General features: G+C 40.7%; 1 long non-coding RNA gene across 1 annotated transcript; it reads left to right on the top strand.

Moving 5' to 3' along the window:
• The first annotated feature begins 406 nt into the window (after positions 1–406).
• On the top strand, positions 407–22,337 carry LOC115286372. The gene is made up of 2 exons (XR_003906031.1): positions 407–644; positions 22,005–22,337. It is a non-coding gene; the product is annotated as an uncharacterized LOC115286372 (long non-coding RNA).

The raw sequence follows: 22,337 nt of genomic DNA, 5'->3' as shown, positions 1-22,337 counted from the left end.
CTCCACTTTTGAGCCTCGGTTTCCCCATCTGTATAACCAGGGTGAAAAGCACGCCTTTCTCTTGGGGTTATTGTGGGAATTAAATGAGATGACGTAGATAGCGCCCAGTATCCGGCAGTCATTAATATTTTTGAGTCCTTATCACCCATATACGACAGAACCGGACCAGGGTCAGGTTGAAGGCGAATCCCACCCCTCCGCTCCCGATCTGAACCGCGGGCCTGATGGACTTAAGGTCCATGCTACTAGAAAACGTGCCGGGCCTCGCTCCAGACACTACTCAAGAAAGGCCCCACCTGGAGACCCGTGGGTGCTGCTCCCCGGAGTTAGCCGGGGGAAGGCGAGAAGTCGTGATATCGCGAGACCCGGCGGGACAAAAGAGTTCCAGGCCGGAAGTGAGGGGCGGTCGGAGGGAGCGCGCTCCTTTTGAAACGGGAGGAGGAGATCCGCATAGCTTAAAGGTGGGCTAGCGGTAGCTGACCCTCCGGGTCTCGAGTGGGGACCAGAGGAGGGGGCATCTGTGTCGGCGGGGACCTCTCCGTGGGTTTGTCTGGCAGTGGCCACAGCTTTTTTCACTGGGCACGCCTTGGGCCGGCCGCGAGCTGTGATCTACCGTGGCCAGGCCGCTCAGCCTCCCTCCAAACGTGAGTAACATTTTCGTCCTCTTGGCTCAGCCTTATAAAGAGCCCTTTGTGGCCTTAGGTGATTTGCCCCAAAGCTAAGACACTTCATTTTATGGGTTCTCATTCGCCCAGGCCCCCTCTATTGCCATGGAAGAGATGGTGTTTTTATAAAGTTAGTAAAACCTGGCATTATTATTATTAGTAGTAGTAATTTCGGGCGAGAGAGAGTGCGAGTGGGGGAAGAGCAGAGAAAGAGAGAGGGAGGGAGACAGAGAATCCCAAGCACTGTCAGCCCAGAGTCCCACACGGGGCTTGAACCCACCAAACGTGAGATCATGACCTAAGCCGAAATCAAGAGTCAGACCCTTAACCAACTGAGCACCCAGATGCCCCCAAACTAGGACATTTTAACTCAGCTCTGTTAAGACCACTAGTGGTCTCTTTTCCTTACGACTCTCCTATCTGGGGGCACTGAAGTAGCCATGAACATTTTTAGGCATTTGGAGTAGGGAGTACTCTTAATTTAAGTGGGACACATATATTTGGTTCCTGGATATAGTTAAGTTATTGCTCACCTTCCCAGTGTAGGAGAGGCTTCTAGAATACTCCTAACCCCCTCTGCTGAATTACAAGCATGGTGACCTAAAGGTGCCAGAGATCCTTTGGTTTTAGCCTGTCCAGCACTGGAAGAATGAGGAGATATAAACGATTAATCACTGCACAAGAAAATGTGAAAGTCCTTGAAATCCTATAGCTCATAAAGAAAAGAAACTTGATGGAGAGGTCCCCAAATTCGAGAATAATTGTAAAATACTAATTTGGGATGCTGGAACAATCTTTTTGAACTGGGAATAATAAAGAGCAAATTTTGATCAACCATGAGAGACAAAGACTGAATCATCTTCCTTCCTCCACAGAAAGAGGAGACAAACTTGTGTGAAGAAACCATTAAAGACTATGTAGCCCAAAAATGTAGTGGACAAAAAAATGGATAATGGTATGCCAGGCAATGAATATAATAAATATGTAATTTTTAAACAATTTAAAAATTGCTTTGTATTACCTTTTTAAAATTTGTAGTTGGATATAATTTCTCCAACTACAAATTTATAAATATTTACATCTGTACCTAATTTTGTTCTTAAAGTTTTATATTCTTTTTCTTAAGGGGGTCCCATGAAATGATTAAAACTAAAGGCCCCACAAAATCTAGATACACCCTTGCGGGGTTGTCATTTCCTTCTACATAGTCTGATCAGGGCAAGGCATGGATTGATTCTTGTAATTTTTGAGATGGGCAGGTGGAAACCCAGAGAGGTTAAGGTGTGACTGCAGGCTGAGAATTAGAACCCAGGTGTTCTCAAGTTGAGACATCTGGTGACACTGTGGACAAGTGCCCTATTCCAAAAGTTTTTCCCTTTAGTCTTCTGTGAATAGGACTTAAGAGTGTCTCCTTGGCTTGCCCCTGGGTTCTGGGTTGTACGTAGTCCAGGTGAGAGGTGCAGTGCAGCTAAAAGGGGACAAGTTCCGTTTCTGGAGTGCCCCCACATCTCAGATGTCTGTAGCCTGCTTGCTCTGCGGCCTTCCATCCCCTGCTCCCAGCAGTGAAAGGCCAGCATTGGTGAGAGAGAACCAAGAATTGAGGCCATGGGTCCCTGCCATCAGTGTCAGGGTGAGAAGTGTGGAATCCTTGAACAGAAACAGAATCAGCTGCCGAACCGGCTGCGTGTGAATATTCATGCGAACATGTCTTTTGTTATTTCCCAAGCCAAGTATATTTTTGGTCGGTTTCCTTGGAGACTTGAGAATAAGGAGAGGTCTTACCAAGTGTAGGATAATTTTGCTAGCTCTACTTCCTTTCCAGTTCCCCAAATTAGTCATTCCATCTCACTACCTGGACGGATTTTGTCCAAGGTCACCAACAACTTCTTTGTTGCCGAATCCAACTTTTCAGTCCTTATCTTAATTAACTGCTCCCTGCTATTGGTGGGGTCTTTTGAAATGCAGATCTGATCCGTCTCCACCTAAAAATACCTCTGTGGCTCCCGTTGCTTTTAGGATTAAGATCTAAACTCTGACTTGCACGGTCCGACTGTCCTCGTCGGTCCAGTCACACACACTGATCTTTTTCTTCAGAGGCTCTTTTCCACATACCAGACTTTTTTTTTCTAGTTTATTATCTTTTTAAGTAAATTCTACCCCCAGCTTGGGGCTCAAACTCCTAACCCCACGATTGAGAGTCACATGACCTATAGACAGTTCACCACCAGGCTTTTGCACATGTTACTGTATTATTATACATTATATTATATACTATGTGTGTGTGAGTGTATACACACTAGACCTACTATTTACCAGACATTGTTTTGGTGCTGGGACTACAGTAGTGAACAAAACTGGCAAAAATTGCTGGCATTCTGGAGCTCACCTTCTGGTGATTGTTTTTTACTGGAATGTTCTTCCCCTTCTCTCTTTTGCTTGCATGGTAAGGAGTTTATTTATTCCTATTTGTCAATTATTATTTTTAAGTAACAGCTCTGTTAAGATACAATTCACATACCATAAAATTCACCCACTGAAAGTATACAGTTAAACTTAGTATATTCATAGTTGTGCAGCCATCACCACAATCAATTTCAGACCCTTTTCACCACCCCGAAAAGAAGCCTTGTACCCATTAATAGTCACCTCCCCCTACCTTCCACAAATTCCCCGGCCCTAGGCAAGCAGTCCACTTTCTGCATCTGCAAATTTGCCAAACCCAGACATTTCTTATAAATGGAGTACCCATTATGTGATCTCTTGTGATCAGCTTCTTTCACTTAGCGTAACGTTTTCAAGGATCATCTATGCCATCCTGCTGAGTCATGTGTCAGTACTTCATTTATGTTTTTATTGAGACATAATTGACATGTAATATTGTGTAAGTTTAAGTACTTCGTTTGTTTTATTGCCAAATAATATCCTGTGGTGTGATAATACTACATTTTGTTCATCCATTCATCAGTTGAAGGACATTTGGGTTGTTTCCACTTTTTGGCTTTTATGAGTTATGCTGCTGTGAATATTTGTATATAATTTTTTGTATGGACATATGTTTCCATTTTCTTGGATATATAGCGAGGAGTGGAATTGCTAGATTATATGGTAACTCTATGTTTAACATGTTGAGAAACTGCCAGACTGTTTTTCAAAGGAGCTGCGCCATTTTACATTCCCACCAGCACTGTATGAGAATTCCAATTTCTCCACATCCTTGCTGTTATGGGCTGAATTATGTCCTTCCAAAATTCATATGTCCCAGGGTCCCTCAGAATGTGAACTTATTTGGAAATAGGGTCATTGCATATGTAATTAGTTAAGATGAAGTCATATTGGAGGAGATTGGACCCCTAAGCCAATATGACTGGTGTTTTTTGTTAAAAGGAGAAATCTGGACCCAGAGACTGGCCATGTGAAGACTGGAGTTAGGCTGCCACAAACCAAGCGACTACCAGAAGCTGGCAGATGCTTGGAACAGATCCTTCTCTAGCCCCTTGGTGGGGAGCTGGCCTTGCTGACACCTTTATCTCGGACTTCTAGCCTCTGTTAAAAACAAGACAGCAGACCCACAGTGGAATCACTTATACTAAGTCCCATATCACCGAAGAGTTAATTATAGTTTCAACTGTCCCAGAAATGGAATCTTAAACCAGTCAATCAGGAATCACCTGATCAGCACTAGATAGATCTCTGCCATCTCCTAAGGGAAAGTAACTTTGCAATAACCAATCTCCTTTTTGCTGCTTTAACTTTCTTATTCCATTGCCTTCTGCCTATGAAAGTCTTTCATTTTGTACAGCTCCTCAGAGGTCCTTTCTATCTGCTAGATTGGATGCTACCTGATTCAGATCAGTTTTTGCTTGATCAAACTCATTTTTTTTTTAATTTGAGACAGAGAATCTTAAGCAGTCTCCACTCTCAGTACGGAGCCCAAGCAGGGCTTGATCCCATGGCCTTGGCCCAAAATCAAGAGTCTGACACTCAACCTACTGAGCCACCCAGGCGCCCCAACTCTTAAAGTTTTTAATGTGCTTCAGTTTGTCTTTTAACACGTCTAAAACTGTGAGACAGTAAATCTCTGTTGTTTAAGCACTCAGTTTATGGTACTTTGTTATGGTAGCTTTAGCAAACTAATACATTCACCAACGCACGTTATTCTTCATCTTAAAAGTTATCATTATGACTATCCCTTTGGGTGTGAAGCAGTATCTCGTTATGGTTTTGATTTGCATTTCCTTAATGCAAATGATGTGGAGCATATTTTATGTGCTTATTAGCCATTTGTATTTGGATAAGTGTCTATTCAAATCCTCTGCTCATGTTTGTCTTTTTATTATTGAGTTTTAGGAGTTCCTAATAATAGTCTAGTTAGAAATCCTTTTTCAGATACATGTTTCACAGACATTTTCTCCTGTGCTCAGGGTGTGTTTACACTTTCTTGATGATGTCCTTTGAAGCACAAAAATTTTTCATGTTGATGACGTCCACTTTACCTATTTTTTCTTTTGTTGCCTATGTTCTTTATCTAGTGCCTGGCTGTCTTGATCATGCTCAAATGTTACTTTCTAAGAAGATCGCATTCCTTTGGCATATGCTCTCACAAAACCATCTTTGTTATTACAGATTTGTTGGTGAGATTTATTTATTCCCCATTCTGTGAACTCCAGGACAGCAGAGTCTAAGTCTGCTTTTTCTCTTCCCATTGTGTCCCCAACACAGTGCCTGCCAAGTAGCAGGTGCTTGAAATTGTTGAATGAGTAAATGCAGGCTTGACTCTATGGGCCGGTCCCTGAATGAAACACTCCTCAGTGGTCCTGATTACACCCACTCTCCTGCTTCTATGTCTTCAATGCTCCTCAGGTTGTCCTGCTGGTCCTTCTTCCTTAACTCATCCTCTCTTCTCACCCTCCACATTCTCTTTGCCTCCATTCTCAAGGCTCTGATTATCATCTTAAAGCTAATGACTTTTAGGTCTCTTTCCTACATAGAAGGCTCTTCAAAGATGCAGTCCTAAATAAATATCTGACTGGAAAGAATATGTATGCTGCAGTTATTGAATGTTGTATAAATTTTATTTGGGTTAAGGTGGTGGATAGTGTTGCTTATACCTTCTGTATCCTTATGAAGTTTTGTCTGCTTGTTTATCCCTTATGACAGAGGGGTGTTGAAATCTCTGAATACAGTTCTACATTGCCCCTTGTAGTCCTATTAGCTTTTGCATCATGAATCTTGGAGCTCTGCTTTCAGGTGCATAAACACTTAGGAATATTCTGTTCTTCTGATGAAATGACCCTTTTTTCATTATATAATGACCTTCTTTATTCCTGGTTATATTTTTTCCCTGAAATCTACTTTGGTATTAATATAGCTACTTTGGCTTTCTTTTAATGATAGCACAATATGTCTTTTTATATCCTTTTACTTTTTTTTCTTTTATAGTTTATTGTCAAGTTGGTTTCGATGTAACACCCAGTGCTCATCCCCACAAGTGCCCTCCTCCACGCCCATCACCCCCCTTCCCTATTCCCCCTCCCCCATCAGCCCTCAGTTTGTTCTCAGTACTTTATATCCTTTTACTTCTTATCAAAATATCTGTTTTTATATTTAAAGTGTTTTTTAGGAAACACATAGTTGAATCTTTTTAAAAAAAAAAAATCCAAATTGACAATCTCTGCCATTTAACTAATTCAGTTACATTTACTATGATTTTTAAATATGGTTAGGTTGATTGTTACCTTGCTGTTTGTTTTCTATTTGTCCTATCTGTTCTTTTCTCCCTTTTCCTCCTTTCCTACCTTCTTTTGGATTGAGTACGTTTTGTTACTCCACTCTTTGCTTCATTGGATGATTAGCTATAACTCTGTATTTGTTAATTTGGTGGCTGCTGCGGGGTTTATAGTATATATCTTAAACTTATCACAGTCTGTGTCTTCATGTCCCATAATATTTTCTTTTGCAATGTCTGATCTGTTCCTAATCCCTTTCAATCTCACACATTGTAGTTTCATCTGTAGGTGGTTAATTAAGTTCTTTAAAAACTTTCTTCCGTGTGTTCACTTAACTGTTGAACATATATAATATGGTTACAATAACTTTTAATGCCCTTGTCTGCTAATCCTAAAATCTGTATCAGTTTTGGATTGGTTTTGATTGGTTAATTTTTTTTCTTCCTTTTAGATGATCTTTTTCTGCTTCTTTGTTAGCCAGGTAATATTTGGGTGCCAAATATTGTGAATTTTACTTTATTGGGTGCTGGTTATTTTCTGTTATTTTAATTATGGGAACTTGAACTGTAACTTTGAACTTTGTTCCAGGATGCAGTTACTTGGTAACAGTTTGATCCTTCCAAGTCTTGTTTTAAATTGGACCATAAAGGAAATCTCTGCAAATCTTGCAGGTTTAAAGTCTGACAAACAAGCTGGAAATCAGTAATAATAAAATATAAGACTCCTGGTTTCTGGGCTTAGAAGTCATCACTCTGTCCTAACAACAAATAAAAAGCCAAACAAACTGAAAAATCAACAACTATTCTTTGATTTGTAAGAGAAGTGAGGTCATAGGGCAAATCGCCAGCCCCCACATTGGCAAGACCAGTGGGCAAATGAAGAGAATCAGAGCTGATAGTGGCAGAAGTCCAATAAGCTGAAACCTCTGCCGGGAACCAGTGCTGGGGTCAGAATCTGAACTGTAACTTATGATTTGCTCAGAGCTGGGGGAACACAGTCATCCAGAGGCTTCCAAGCTTTTGTGAATTTTACCTTCTATAATTCTTTACATTTATTTATTTATTTTTTAAAATGTTTATTTTTGGGAGAGAGAGAGAATGGGGGAAAGTCAGAGATGGAGGGGGACAGAGGATCTGAAGTAAGCTCTGTGCTGACAGCAGAGAACTCCATGTGGACCTCAAACTCAGGAGCTATGAGATCATGAGCTGAAGTTGGATTCTTAATCGACTGAGCCACCCAGGCACCCCCTACCTTCTATAATTTGACCCAGATCTCACAGTGAATAAATAGAAAATTTTCTGCATGCTTCTGGCAGGGGGAAGAGGAAAAGGAACCATTTTGAAATGCATTAGAGCATTCTGTTTATCTTAGCTAGGTCAGCTTCTGGAGAAACTATTTAACTAGAGACTAACTGGCTAGGGTTTATCAGAGCCTAACGACCTAGAGGAAGGAAAGGAAAATACCCAACTCCAGCTCCCTCTGGCCATCCTGTCCCACCTAGGAGGGACTGAGAAGCACATGTGAAGTTCACAGTCCAGAGGCATAGGCTCACTAAAAGACTGAGACCTAATCAAAGAACTGTGGAATGCTTTCTCTCCCCCTATAAATTACCACATTACTAAAGACTATTTATAATGGTTTCTTTAGCCTAGTACATCATGCCTGGCAAAAAAAAAAAAAAAATCATAAGACTTACACGTGTGTGTGCACGCGCACGCGTGCATGAGTGAGTAGTGGGGGAGGGAGAGGGAGAGAGAGAATTTCAGTCAGGCTCCATGCTTACTCAGCACAGAGCCCAGCACAGGGCTTGATCCCACAAGAGATCTTGCCTTGACCTGAAATCAAGAGTTGAACGCTTGACTGAGCCATCCAGGCACCCAAGACATACTGGAAAGAAGAAAACACAGTCGGAAAACACAGAGCAAGCATCAGAACCAAACCCAGATATGGCATGTTGGAATTATCAGATTGGGAATTAAAAACAACTGTGATTAATATGGTAAGATGTCTAATGGATGAAACAGCATGAAAGAACAGAGAGACAATGTAAACAAAGATGGAAATTCATACAAAGAACCAAAAAGAAATACTAGAGATTAAAAAACAACAACACCATTGTAATAGGAATGAAAATGCCATGTTAGTAATACTTCAATTTTTAAAAAAGCATTCAAAAAAAAAGAAAGAAAGAAATGAATGCCTTTGGTGGGCTTATAGGTAGACTGGATATCGCTGAGGAAAGAATCTCTGAGTTTAAGGATATTTCATTGGAAACCTCCAGAACTGAAAAGAAAACAGAAGAAGACTGACAAAAGCCACAACAGATGATCTAAAACTGTAGGACTATAAGTGGTGTAGTATTCACCAGGGGAAACCAGAAGAAAAAAGAGAGAAAGAAACAGAAGAGATCTGAAGAAATAATGACTGAAAAATTTCCCCAAATTAAGGTCAGACACCAAACCATAGATCCAGGCAACTCAGAGAATACCAAGCAGGATGAATAACAAAGAAAACCACATTTAAGCATCTTATATTCCAACTACAGAAAATTAAAGATAAAGAAAAAATCCTGAAAGAAACTAGACCAGACAAACCCCTTACCTATAGAGAAGCAAAGAATTGCATCCAACTTTTCTGTGCAAGCATGGAAACCGTGCAAATGCAAGCAAGAGAATAGAGTGATATATGTCTGTATAGATACACACACACACACATACACACACACATATATATTTATTTATTTTTAAAGTTTATTTTTGAGACAGAGCAAGTGAGCATGGCAGAAGAAAGAAGAGAGAATCCCAAGGAGGCTCTGAGCTGTCAGCACAGAGCCCACCGTGGGCCTCCATCTCATGAACCATAAGATAATGACCTGAGCCGAAGTCAAGAGTCTGACGCTTAACCAACCTAGGTATCCAGGCGCCCCAATGACATTTTATTCTAAGACTAAATATGGCAAGAAGATCAATGAACATTTATTTCATAAGAAACCAAGAACAGCTCATCCTTTTTTATTTTTTTAAAATGTTTTTTATTTATTTTTGAGAGAGAGACGGGAGCAAGCAAGGGAAGAGCCAAGAGAGGGAGACACAGAATCCAAAGCAGGCTCGAGGCTCTGAGCTGTCAGCACAGAATCGGATGTGGGGCTTGAACTCATGGACTGTGAGCTCATGACCTGAGCCGAAGTCCGTCGTTTAACCAACTGAGCCACCCAGGTGCCCCAAGAACTGCTCATCCTTGTATAGCCTAGGAAATAATTTGAGAACTACAAGATGACTTAGGACCGTAAGTAAAATTTGTGCGTTATAATTGTCATGCCTTCAACATCAGAAGGGCTTCAGTTTCTTGCCATTATGGAGAGTCAGCTTGCGTTTTGTTTTGTTTTGTTTTGTTTTGTTTTGTTTGTTTTGTTTGATCCTCCTACTCCTCCTGCTGGCAGCCAACCTCTTCAAACTCTTTTTTGAATATTGTGTGTTTGTTCTTGGTTTTGCTTACTCATGGCTTCTGCTTCCTTGTGGTTTCAAAACCTCTGTGACCTGCTACCTCTTTGTGTGTTCAGTTTATCAACCTGTCGTCAATTTCGAACTTCTGCATCTCGATTTCAGCTCCACAGGAGAGTGAATCTGATTAAGTTTCTTCAGACATGGTTGATTCTCTTAGGCAAAGCTCTTATGCTTGGCTACATCATAGTCATCCATTCATTTGTTTCAGCAAGGCTTTTGATGGATATAGTTGAAAATAATTCAAAATTAACAGCTCTAGTATTGAGAGTGATATTTTGTATTACTTGTCAGCAGGAGTATCTTTTGCTTGAGATTGAAGGTGATGGTTAACTTGAGGAGAGGAAAAGGGGAGCAGAGTTTAATTTAACATGAGAACCAAAAAGTGATTCTGTTCCGCTGTGATGTATGGTTGCAGGAGCAACTACAAGAAGGTGAAGATTCCAGAGGAAATTCTATCCCTTAAAACCATGACATAGATAATTTTAGTCTGGAAGATATTCTGAGGAAAGAAGCGTAGAATGTTTGATTTTTGAGCATGAATTAATGCATAGTTCATAAATTAAATAAACGGATCCACTGAGTAATTGTTTAGATTATCCTCCTAGATGCTGAATAATATTAGCCAAAAATAGGAATTTGACATTGGTACGTTCTTTCCTATTAACAGATCCAGTTTCCTCACTCCCTCCATCCTTCCTTCCTTCCCTTTTCTTTCTCTCTCTTTTACAATGTTTTTATTTTTCAAAAAAATGAGGAAATAAATCATGCATAGTGAGGTGTATTACATGAATATGTACAGTTTAAAGATTAATGGCCTGAGGAATTTCCACGTATCTACTACTCAGGGTAAGAAACAGAATATTATGAGGGTCTCATATGCTGCCTGTTGGCTCTTCTGCAATTATCTCCCCCTCCCCCTTCCATGGAGACAACCTTTACCAGTCTTCTGTTAGTTATCTTCTACTGTCTACAATTATCCTTATAATTTCTAACACCTCTGTATTCCTCTGCCATATATTGTTTTGTTTCATAAAACTGAATTAGATGCACAAACTTGGATCTGTAAGGAGACTGCCTAGATGCTTTAGATGAAGGTCCCCAGAAGAAGTTTGCAGTGCAAAGTTACAAGCAAATCTATGAAAATTAGGACTCCTCAAAATCAGGGCACCTCGTAGTGTCAGCCAAATCCTGCCAGTGGGCAGGGATATGGTCAGAGAAACACCTTTTGACCACATGAAACAGGCAAAAAATCTCAGCTGCATGGTCGATGTTCCTTCTGATCAGAGGTATCTATTCCCTCACAATTTATCTATGAAAGGCCTGTTTTCTCCCAAGCACTGCTCGAGCCACTGAGCAGAGAACAGAATAGATTCCAGAATAAGGGGAACATCCAGAAACATAAATATTCAGAAACATCTATATTTTCACCCTCCCATCACCACAGTCAGCAAAGGAAAAAGATCAATGCTGTTACACTTGCCACCAGGTACTACACATCTGTGTCCTTGCCTCATTTCATTTCCCCACACCTTTACTGTGAGCCACTTACGTGCCAGGTACCAGGTGTGAGGGCCCTGGTTGAAAGATGAAGATGAAGTTTCTATCCTTGAGGGACATAGTGCGGGAGACAGACAGGTAAGTGAATAATTATGTTATAGGTGATTCATGCGATGCCTAAGGTGTGAACAAAAGTCTGTAGGAGCAGAAAAGAGTGACTAATTCTGGCTGGAGGTGTCAGGTAACGTTTAATGGAGGAGAAGACTAGGACATGGCTCAGTGGTGATGGGGAGAAAAGACACCTAGAGAGGAGTCATTTGTGGATAGAACAGCCAAGTTACAGGGCTAAATTCTGATATATGACTATGCAAGGACAGGTAGGCCTAGGCACTCAGTGGTGGGGTGGGGGTGTCCACAGGGATTAACGATTTATGGAAAGGAGGATCAAGGCTTATGTTGCTACCAGTTGAAATGACTAAGTTGATAGGTGACCCTTTTACTGTTTCTCTTCCCAGAAACCATTCAGACATCTACCATGGTTTTTCCACTCTAAATTACAGTGTCAGAAAGACTTAAAGCTCTGCTGTACACATTAGGCAAAGGGATATAAATTGGTACAGCCTGTTTGGAAGGCAAATTGGCAACATTTATCAAAATTACAAATGCTGCATACATCTTGTGACCCAGCAATTTCACTTCTAGGAATTTATCTTCAGATGCGTTCACTCACACATGAAATAACGTATGCACAAGTATGTATCACACCCATGTACTATCAAAAGACTAGAAACAAATGTTCATCAAGAGGGGGTTGGTTAAATAAGTTATGGTATCTCTTTAAAATGAGATACTCTTCATTCTTTAAAAAATAATAAGGTAGCTGTTTATGTACTGTTTGGAGTGATAGTCAAAAGAAAAAAAGCAAGAGGGCAGAGCCATTCATACGTAATGGGGTTGGAAAGAATTCAAGTCCTCTGTGGAGTGTTCCAAAAAAATAAAGACCCCTGGACTTCCCTGCCTCCAGACTTCTTGTGATATGTGATGACAAATGCTTTACAGTTTAAGCCAGCCAAATTAAAGCCACAAGCATTCAGACACATAATGTTACTTGTAGCCAAAAGCATTCAGACACATAATTCTGAGGTCTGCCAAAAGGTCTTTGTGTTTAGACCTGGAATAATGTAGAAGAGGAAGTTAAATCTGTGATTTGCAGAAATTCACCAGTTTACTTCACTTTAACTTCAGTGGTAACTCCCAAGTGCTTCCTCCCTGTGGGTATTCTGAACTCTGGACCTCGGAGCAGGCAATCATTCACGTGATAAAGCTGTGGGGTTTTCTGTGCAGGGATGCAATCTAGCAGGATTCAACCTGCCTGGTTTCTTTTTTCATATAACCTGATCAAAGCAAAAACAGTTAAAAGCCTGGTAGACTCTATTTGCAGTCGGGGGGAGGGGGGGCAAGATGGCAATTCATGGGATGCTAGAATCAAACATATGACCTTGAATTCAAACAACCCATTTTCTACCCATGAGAGGACCCAGATAATCCAGACTTGCTATGGTGACTGTAGAGATGATAAGTCTTTTTTTTTTTTTGTACCTTTGTTTTTTTTTTTAATGTTTTATTTATTTTTGATACAGAGAGAGACAGAGCATGAGACGGGGAGGGGCAGAGAGAGAAAGAGACACAGAACTGGAAGCAGGCTCCAGGCTCTGAGCTAACTGTCAGCACAGAGCCTGACGCGGGGCTCGAACTCACGAATGTGAGATCTGACCTGAGCCGAAGTCAGAGGCTTAACTGACTGAGCCACCCAGGCGCCCCAGATGATAAGTCTTTAGATTAAGCCATGTGGTCTGAGAACTTCTCCACACAGCTGAAATGGTCACATCAGTATCATTCAGTTTTAAGGACTCACAGTAACTCATTTCTCCATTTTTTTCTTTTCAAGAAAAATATTTTCCCCTCATACTTGGCCAGGTGCTAAGGATACAATAGTGAGCAAAATTGAAATGGCCTTGCCTTCGCTGATTTATAGTCTAGAAGACAGGGTGGCAATTAGTTTAATAATACCTATATCAAATAGGTGCACAATTACAACTGAGCTGAGTAGTGTAGTGGAAGGCTTCATGGTAGGTAGGAGTGGGTGCCTGTATTAGAGTGAGATCAGGGAAGGCCTGCCTGAAGAAGTGATATTTGAACCAATATCTGAAGAATGAGTGGGGGTTAACTAGGCAATGTGGGAGAAAGGTAGTAGTCCAGGAAGAAGGAGCAGTTCCTACAAAGGCCCAGTGTGGAGGTGGGGGAGCAGAACACTCAAGAACTAGAAGGTCAGTGTGGTTGGAGGGCAGAGTGAGGGGGGCGTGTGCTGGGAGGTGAGACTGGAGCCTGGCAGGGCAAAGCCAAGAGACATGTAATTTTTTTTATAAGACTGATAGAAAACCACATGTGCCATAAAGTCTTAGTTGTCTCCCAATATCCATTTTCCCTCTATTTCTTTAACATTTGAATCTTAGAGCTTTGGCTTGGTACATGCCTATCCAATTAAAGGCCATCTCCCAGATTTCTTTGCATATAAGCTTGCCCATGTGACCACATCTCACCAGCAGGTTGTAAGCAGAAGGGCAGGCCTCCATTTCCTCTTATTTTCTGGCTGGATGTGATGGTCAGGACTGGAGGAGCTATCCTAGACCTTGAGATGGAAACCATATGCTGAGGACAGCAAGGCAACAAGATAGAGGAAAACTCCCCATCATCACGGAGCAGCTATCATAGCCCTGCACTGTTAGAGTATATCTGACAAACTTCTAACTTATTTAAACTACAGCTTTTTGGTCTTTATCATATGTTATACCTATATTCTTAGACTGCTGGTCAAAATTTTTTTGTTTTCCCAAAATTCATGCGTTGAAATCCTAACCCCTAATGGTATCGGGAGGTAGGGCCTCTGGGAAGTGATTATGTCATGAGGGTAGAACCATCAGGAGTGGGACTGGTGCCCTTACAAAAGAGACTAGTGAGCTCTCTCACCCCTTCCACCATGTGAAGACACAGAAGACTTGTGCTCTATGAGTAAGGAAATGGGCTCTCACCAGACACTGAGTCTGCCAGCACCTTCATCTTGCACTTTTCACCCTCCATGTTTGTTGCTTAAGCCCCTAGTCAATAATTGTATTTCTGGTATAGTGACCCAAATGGACGAAGACAGTGATGCACCTTTAAAGTGTTCTAGATGATGGAATCAGATTTCCAGCTTGAAATAATCACTCTTACTGCGGTGTGGAAAGCAAAACCAGAACATCCAGGAGCCATTGCGGCTCCTTATGGAGGAGAATATTGTCTTGAATTTGCAAAGAAGCAGTAAAGATGGGACTAGACCCCATTGGAATGTCTTTTTTCCTGGTATAGTGGAAAGTACCATAGACTGTGGCCTCAGGGAGAGCTAAGTTCTACTTCTGAATCCACTGCTCTGTAGCTGCAATCTTGGGCAACTTACTTGCCTTCTCTGAGTCTTTAGATAATCTATAAATTCATATTAAGATTCTTTTTTAGGGGATGTATGGTTAATTTTAAGATAGCCTTCAGACTTCAGCTGCAATATCGGCTCTTCTCTAGGTCTCCAGCCTGCTGGTCTACCCTGGAGACTTTGGACTTGCCAGCTTTCATAATCACTCTTTAAGTAAATGGGCAGTTCCTTAAGATAAATCTCTCCCCTCTCCCTCCCTCCCTATGTGTGTATATGTATATCATATGTATATATACATATTTTATATACACATACTATGTATATATACATACACACATAGTCTATTACATTTGTTTTCCCTGGAGAACGCTAGTACAGCGATAGACTTTCTATGGATATATAATACACATAGAGCTAAGTACACAGATGTGAAGGGTACAGTTCAATAAATTTGTACAAAGTGAATAATATACTCAACCACTATCCACAAGAAGATATTGACAACTGAAATTCTGTGAAGATAGCTGGAGCAGAGGCATAGTGTTTTACTCTAAATCTCTACCAAAAAACAAACAAAAGGAAACCACAACAACAAAACCCCAAACAGAACAATTAGATAGTAAAGCTAAAAATGAAAGGATAATATTTACAACAAAATTAGGTAGCAAGTTATCCCCATGAAGCCCAAAATATAAGTGGGTGTAGGCAAGGCAACGAGACCTGCATGGAGCTGGGGTATGTGCAAAAGAAAGCAGAGGGGAGTAGTGGGCTTCCGCTGGAACGGAGAATAGTACGACCCCAAAATAAGCACTGAGTGTTCATGGGTCAAATTGAGAAAGCAGAAATCGGGAGGGGTTTTCCCTAACTCATGAGTTGGTGAGTACAAGCAGCCTGCGACAAGATCTGGAATAATTGGGGCATTCTAGCCTTTGTGACTCTTAAGACTGGTCATCGGGGCTCTCTGCCAGGATAAGATCCCGCATAAGAAGATACTGCTGGGGACGAATCAACACTGAGCAGGATAGAGATAACAAAAAAATAAAGAAGATAAAATAATAAAGGGGCGCCTAGGTGGCTCAGTGGGTTAAACATCCAATCCTTGATTTTGGCTCAGGTCATGATCTCACGGTCATGGGATCTCGTGGAATTGAGCCCCACATTGGGCTCTGCACTGTTAGTGGGATTCTCTCTCTGCCCCTCCTGGCTTGTACACCCTCTCTCTTTTTTCCCTCAAAATAAAATAAACATTAAAAAAAAGATAAGGCTGAGACAAACATGGGGAGCCCAATGCAGGGCTTGAACCCATGAACTGTGAGATCATGATCTGAGCCGAAGTTGGAGACTCTGCCTGAGCCATCTAGGCGCCCCCCCCCCCATATTCTTTATTACTACTTGAAAGTAACAAAGGGGAATTTTGTGAAGTTAGAAGAGCTATTCTGACCCACACTTCCCTAAAAGTTCAGGAAAATTAATTTAACATAGAAATAAGCAACAGAAAAGTATTGAGGCCAAATCAATTACAGTTATAAGAAAATAAGAAGCAGAACCACAATACTACCTACAGGCAAAGAAAGCATGCCAGGAAGTCATGCCCACAGAGCAGATAAAAACTGTAACCGTAGCTATTTAGAAAGGAAATAGAAGACGTCAAAAATAATATAAGACATAAAAGAGCAGCCTAAATCAAAGTTAGAGACACTCTAAAATGATGTGACAGAACTCAGAAAGGAATTAGAAATGAAAGAAAAAGTAATTTCAGAAGGAAAAGCTGCATTGGAAAAATGCTTGAGTGAATTAACAAAGTAGATAATACCTTAAGAGAAGTCGAAGGGTGAAAAGGAAGAAGACATTAAATATTGAAATGAAATTTAAAAAGAAAAAGGATTCAAAGAAGGAAAACTACAAATATTGAAGATAGACAAGTAAGGCTCAATGCACAGTAAATAGAGATCTTGAGGAAAATCATGGCCAAGGCCAGAGCAGATAGATGCGTGTGTCCCCCTTCCCCACTCCCTCTCCAGGGAGGCCTCAGACCAACCTCCCAAGGATCTGAGGCCTCCTGCCAACAGCCACATTAAATGAGCTTGGCTGTGGGTCTTCCAGCCCTATTCAAGGGGCTCCAAATGACTGTAGTTCCCTCTTTGCAACCTTCATTGTAACCTCAGAAGAGATCCTTAATCAAGACCATCCAGCTAAGCCACTCCCAAATTCCTGATCTAGGAGGCTGGGAGATAATAAGTGTTTATCATTTTAAGCCACTAAGTTTTAGAGTGATTTTTTAATGCAGCAATAGATAAGTAATATAATGGGCATTATGGTAGTGTCCAGTATGAGGCCATTTCAGTATCCCTGCTAAGCCTAATCTATGTCTTATCATGAATATATGTACATTTCTTGGGTATAAGCCTAGGAGTGAAAATGCCATTACCTTATTTAAAGGGACAAGGGTAGATTTTGGTGGGGCCTAAAAGGTTATATAATCTTGGAGTCCTTCTTAAGAAAAAGATTATAAAATTATGAGTATAATATTAGGCAAGAAAGTGAATATTTACTTTAGAATAAGAAGTAAAATCATAAATTATAAATTCTAAAATGCTGACACAAATATCACAAAATATGGAAAAATTAACAATCTTTTTTAATATCCTTGTAATACTTTTGTATACATTTTTGGTTGCATACTCTGTGATCACATCTTTACATGACAACAATTTTATAATACCAGCATCTAAGAAAGACTGGAAGGATAATTTAGTTTTTCCTCTAGAATGAGTGATCATAATTTTTTTTTAATTATTCATAGCTCTAAAGAATTAGCTCTGAAAACTGCTACCAAGTTTCTTTCCTATATGAGCTATAGGATTTCAGGGCATAGTCCAAATATATTCCTGACAAGAGGGAAGTTCTAATTTGGTGTCTATGAGAACTGAATTCTCCATTTATAGTTTTCACCTGATGATTGGAAGACTCTCCCACAGACAAACTTCTGTCTCCCCACATTTCAAACCTTGTTCTTTACCCATACACTTCTGGTGCTAAGTACTATTGTACATGTCCTTTTGCAACATAAGCTCCGATCTGACATATGCATTTGTTGGCATGGTGAATGGGCCCTGGCCATGGTTCTGGAAGACGGTCTCACCCCAGAATGAGTTAATAATGAACTATACATAGAGAGGCCTTTAGATTACACAACTAGAGTTCAGCAGAGGTTGAACAGTTCTCCCCCACCAAAAGATATGTCCATGTCCAAACCTCCGGGACCTGTGAATGTGACCTTGATTAGTAAAAGGGTCTTTGTGGTTGTAATTAAGTTAAGGGTCCTGAGATGAGATCATCCTGGATTTTGAATGGGCCCCTAATCCAGTACCAGGTGTCCTTACAAGAGAAAGGTGGAGGGAGACTTGAGCGCCAGAGGAGAAGTTGATGTGAAGACAGAGGCAGAGATTAGAATGAAGTGTCTACAAACCAAGGAATGTCAAGTATTGCCAGCAACTACTGGAAGCTAGGAAAGAGGCATGGAATGGATGCTCCCTCTGAGTCTGCAGAAGGAATCAAACCTGCCAACACCTTGACTCTGAACTCTAAAAGAGAAATATCTGTTGTTTGAAGCCAACAAGTTTGTGGTAACTTCTTACAGCGGTCCTAAGAAACTAATGCATCACCGAGTCCAAATTAAATAGCCCAATTTTAGCTTGATCTCAGAAACCACCATAGAGTTTCAATACCCTCTGCATAAGGGAACATGTAACAAAAGTGAAGTTGGAGTGGAAAGAAACAGTAGTATTTTTTTTAAAGGTTTATTTTTGAGAGAGAGACAGAGCAAGAGTGGGGGAGGGGCAGAGAGCCAGGGAGACACAGAATCTAAAACAGGCTCTAGGCTCCAAACTGTTAGCACAGAGCCCAGTGCAGGTCTTGAACCCACAAAACCGTGAGATCATGACCTGAGCCAAAGTCAGATGCTTAACCGACTGAGCCACCCAGGTGCCCTGAGACAGCATCTTAACCAATTTGAGTTAGAAAAGGTATATTACTCTGTGACTACATTACTGGGCCCCTCCCAGGACTTTGGAAGGGTCCGGCCAAGTGAGAACCCCTGTGGCTCACATTTAATAAGTTTTACAGGGGAGCTACCTCTTTGTAGGAGTCAGCATAGTGTTACAAAGACAGGCACTAGAACCAGATGGGCCTGGGTTCAAATCCCAATTTTATGACTAGCTGTTGACTTCAGACAAATAACCTTTCTGTTCCCCAATTTCTCTCTCTGTAAAATATGAAAAATAAAAGCAATACCAACCTCATAGGGTTATTGACCCAGTTAAGTAACATGATACACATAAAGTGCACAAGACATATAATACAGCATAGTAGATGCCCCATGGTAAGTATTCAATATAATGATTTCCTAGGCAAGGCATTGTACTAGGCGTTGGAGTACAAAGGCAAGTGAGAAGTGATCCTTGCCTTCAAGAAGCTCACCATCTATAAAGGAAATAGACGTACAAAATGATTATAATGCAATGCTTTGAATGCAACAAGATGGACGGTCTGGGTCCCAGATGTTATAGGAGCATGGGGGAGGATCCTCAACCTAGCTTGGCAGGAGATAGGGTTCATTCAAGGAAGGTTTCCTGGAGAGGGTGACATCTCACTGGAGACTCATTGTGTGTGTATAAACTAGATTTACTGAGCTATATTAATTTTTGTAGTTTTCCTGAGTTTATTGATCCAAATATTTATAGAATGCATACTGTTTGCCACACACTGTTCTAGGTGCTGAGAATACTGTAATGAAAAAGGTAGCAAAAAGCCCTGACCTTACAAATTTTGAAGTGTATTTACAAAGTTAGATAGAGGATTACTATGTGATAAAGCAACTATAGTAAAAGGTTAATTATAGACAGTAGATGGCAAATATGTGGATTTTCACTGTACTATTCTTTCATTTTTTTCTGTATTAGAAAATTTTCATAAAAGAAACATTGTTAAAACAAATACCTGCATAATCAAACACTGTACATTCATTAAAAGTGTTTTGGTGAGATATTTATTCTACTAGGAAGGTGAATATTATCTATTACAAACAAAACATCCAAAACAGTAGTTGTAGTTTGATCCAGCTTTATTTAAGTGTATACAGAAAAATTAACATTGGGAATAGCGCAGCAAAGGTCCTGGGCAGAGGCTTTTTCTGGAAGATTTGAAGAACTGCAGGGAGGCACCTAGGACTAGACAGGAATAAAGAAGGTGAAAGGTAGCAGATGAGCATAGAGATTATGGGTAGGGGCAAGGTTAGTTAGGCTCTTTTGGTTATCTGTTTCTGAGTAAGAAAGTATCTTAAATTTGGTGGCTTAAAACAGCAACCATTTTTTAAACATCTCACAACTTAAAGGTCAGGAATTTGGACAAGACTCAGTGGGTATGGCATCAACTGAGGTCACTCAGCAGCTAGCAGCTGCATCTGTAGGGTCCCAAAATGGTTCTACTGTCCTGTATGGTGCCTTGGTGGGGATGACTGCAAGCTGGACCCCTTTTCCTCTCCATGTAGTCTTAGGGTTTTTCCATGTGGTCTCTCTAGCCAAGTAGTTGGATTTCCTACACAGTGGCTCAAAGTGCCAAGAGCAAAATGTTTGAAGAGACAGGAAATAGAAGTTGCCAGTCTTTTAATGCCTGGCCCCAGAAATGGGCATAGTGGTATTTTCTGCCGTGTTCTAATAGAGTAGTAATGGAGCCTACCTAGATTCAAGGAGTGAGGGTGGATACCAAAACACCTCTCAATGAGAGGAGTGGGGAAGAATTTGTGACAATCTTTAATATCGGCCCTTGTAGGTCATAGCAAGGACTTTGGCCTTTACTCTGGACAAGCAGGGAGCCATTACAGGGTTTTATGCAGAAGAGTAACATGATCTGGCCTCCATTTAACAGGACCAATGTAGGTGTCATTTTGAGAACAAACTGTAAGGAAGGAAGAAGTAGGAAGACAAGTTAGGAGTCTGTTGCAATAAACCAAGCAAGAGATGATGGTGGCTTGGGTCTAGGTGGAAACAGAGGGATTGTGAGAACTGGTGGAATTCTGGGTATTTTGAAGACAGAACTATTAAGGTTTACTAATGGATTACAAATGGGTGTGAAATAAAAAGAGGAGTCAAGGATAATCCTAAAGACTTTGCCCTAAGCAATTAGCAGACTAGAAAGGCTGTTAACAGAGATAGGTATGACAGCAGGAGTGGCTTGGGAGGGGGCATCAGGAGCTGGTTTTTGACACATCAAGATGCTCTACATCCAAGTAGAGATATCAAGTGAGCAGTGTGTGTGTGTGTGTGTGTGTGTGTGTGTCTTTGCCTTTTCCATGGATGCAATTCTATGGGATGAGGATTTTGCCTATTTTATGCACAGCTTGGCAGGTGGTGCCACTTCATAAGTATTTATTTGTTGACTATTAAAGTTCATATATTACCTCAATGAGGTAATTCACATAATCTCCCTGTATCACAAGTTGATGAGAATGTGGAGCCATAGGAACTTGCATGCATTGCTGGTGGGGAGCGGTGTGAACTAGTATAACTACTTAAAAGAACAATCTAACAATACCTAGCAATGTTGAAAACATGCACGGCCAATACCCCAGCAATTTCACTACTGGGCATATTCCTAGAGAAGTGTCTGCACATGTACACCAGAGACATATAAAACGTATTATAACAACACTGTTTGTAATCATAAACTATTGAAAACAACCTAAATATCAGTCACCAGGGGAATAAAGAAATGAAATTTATTCATACAGTGAAATGTTATGCAGTAGCAAAGGCCACCATCAACAAGGATAACAAACTTGACATGAGGCAAAAGAAAAGAAAAGTAAAAGAGCAAGTTTCAGATTAATATAGTATGGTTTCACGTATTTAAAGTTAAAATATGGACAACTGACCTTCAAAAGATAAAAAATACAAAGACACATAGATATATGGGATTTGAAGATGCTTCCATGTTCCCCCTTCTCCACGTTACTCCCATGAGTACATTATACACTACGTTATATGGCACAGGGGATATTTTGCAGATGCAACTGACGTTACTAATCAGTTAACTTTAAAATAGGGAGATTATCTGGGTGAGCCGAACTAACCTAATCATATGAACCCTTTAGAAGCAGGAGGTTTTCTCCAGCTGGTCAAGAGAGTGGAAATAAGAGACATTCCAAGTGTGATAAGGATTCGATGCATAATTATGGTCAGCCTCCAGGAGCTCAGAACAGCCTCCAGCTAACAGCCCGCAGAGAAATGAGGACTTCAATCGTATAACTGCCAAGTACTGCTGACAACCTAAATCAGCCTCCAAGCGACCTCTTGCCCAGAGACTCCAGATAAGAAAACCGCCCTTGATTTCTTACAAAATTCTATGTGAGAACCAAGCCAAGCCTGCCTGGACTTCTGTCCTACAGAAGCAAGCTAATAAATTCATGTTGTTTTAAGCCTCTAAA

The sequence above is a fragment of the Suricata suricatta genome, chromosome 3 (genome assembly GCF_006229205.1).
Source record: "Suricata suricatta isolate VVHF042 chromosome 3, meerkat_22Aug2017_6uvM2_HiC, whole genome shotgun sequence".
Lineage (NCBI taxonomy): Eukaryota > Metazoa > Chordata > Mammalia > Carnivora > Herpestidae > Suricata > Suricata suricatta.
Note: the sequence above shows the minus strand (reverse complement) of the source record. Positions and strands in the feature narration are given on the sequence as shown.